The 1,675-nt window shown below is 42.7% G+C and overlaps 1 long non-coding RNA gene across 1 annotated transcript; it reads left to right on the top strand.

Annotated features, from left to right (window-relative positions):
• Positions 1–6: 6 nt before the first annotated feature.
• Positions 7–1,381, top strand: LOC121659704. Its single transcript, XR_006014420.1, has 2 exons — positions 7–539; positions 1,117–1,381. It is a non-coding gene; the product is annotated as an uncharacterized LOC121659704 (long non-coding RNA).
• The last annotated feature ends 294 nt before the right edge of the window (positions 1,382–1,675 follow it).

Below are 1,675 nucleotides of genomic sequence, written 5' to 3'. Positions count from 1 at the left end.
GCTGTGCTTAGGATTAGTCCTGCTTTAGGTTGTCTTTTGGTCTAGGCTTGAGATTTCCTGCTTCCTTCTGCTACCAGTGTCTCATTTCATGTTCTAGGGCTTCTCTTCTCCCCAGGATTTTACTGCTGCCTGTCCACGCTTCAAAAACCCTTGAGGCTTGGGGGCATTTGTCCTTTTGGCAGCACCACTGGGAAGAGCTTGGCTCCATCTCTTTTACTCCACCCATCAGGTAGTTAATACACACAGACGCGGTCGCCTGAGCTTTGTCTGCTCCAGGAGAGAAACAGTCACAGCTCTCTCAGCCTTTCCACATAGCTCATGTGGTCCAAGGCCTTTGGCATCTTCTCGGCCATCACAGACCATCATCTCCATTTGGGATGCTATTTTTAGGTTTTATCACATTCTCTGTGGGGTGTAAGAATGTTTCAGGAGTTTTAGCAGTAACATTTGGGTCATATTGTATCTTAAGTGTATATTTCATGTATAATTCTAGGTACAACAGGAACAGGAGAAAAAAATCACTAAGGAACTGAAAAAAAGTAATGTGTCATTACATTAGGAATGTTCTTAAGGAAAAAGGTGACTGTTTCTAAGTCTCGACAGCTTTCAAGCCATTATTTTCAACTTCCTCTGCAAGGCACTGAGATTTTGTTCTGCTAGCTTTCTAGTTTAGACTTGAGTGGGAAAAATTCCTGCTTCCCAAAATATTGCATAGAATGTTATGGACTTGCCTAGAAAAAACCAAGCAAAAAGAAAATTCACCCACTGCCCCACACAGAAACACTTGGCTTAAGATGAAGTTGCCCTTCACTAGAGTTCATCTCCAGCAAAAACATCAAAGAAGCCCCCAGATTTTTAGAGATCTTTATAGACTTCAGCCACCTCTTCTTCCCTGAACACTGACTGCATTCAGTACTAAACCGTGACCATACACTTGCTCTGCTGTTGTGCACAAAATGTGTTTCTTCCTTTGTGCCCAGCTCTTCCCTTGTTATGTGTCCTTGGAAATTTTAAAGTCTCGTTCAGGATTGCAGACTATTGACTTAAGTCAAATCTTCTTATAGTGCCTGTCTGCTGTAAAAGTAACATAAGGAACCTTTTCTCCTTTCCCCCCAGCCACTGCTGAACTGGAAACTGGATGTGCTGGATTCCAAAAAGCCTTCATGTGGACCAGGATCCCCTTAGCAGAGCAATAGAGGAATACCGTGATGTTTTAACCAAAAACTACATGATTTGAATGAAATGCTGTGGAAAGGCTCTGGACACTTTTTGCTTTATAGAGCATCTGTGGTTTCCCTTCTCCCCACTTCAGATGTGAAAACTTGTTTATTTTAGTCGGAATATAAACTCTATTAAATGGGTGTCAAGCCCAGTGCACTCATCCGTTGGGGTTTTTTCTGCATAGCTGGCTTCTTTTGCACTCAGAGTAAGAACTACTCATGGGACCCAACAGCACTGGTCAACAATAGCAAAAACACCTCTGTATTATCATCACTGCATTCAGAACAAATCCAAAACACACCCCCCTACCAATCACTGTGAAGAAAATTAACTCTACCACAGCCCAAAACAGCACACTAACACACTGATGTTTTGGTTGTTGCTGAGCAGTGCTTACCGGAAATCAGGGAGTTTTCAATGTCTCATGCTCTGCCAGTGGCAAGCTGCACAAAAA

Source organism: Corvus kubaryi, unplaced genomic scaffold, assembly GCF_017639235.1.
Source record: "Corvus kubaryi isolate FWS band 111438036 unplaced genomic scaffold, C.kubaryi_AGA036_p1.0 137, whole genome shotgun sequence".
NCBI lineage: Eukaryota > Metazoa > Chordata > Aves > Passeriformes > Corvidae > Corvus > Corvus kubaryi.
The sequence above is the reverse complement of the archived record's forward strand: the minus strand, read 5'-3'. Positions and strand labels throughout refer to the sequence as shown.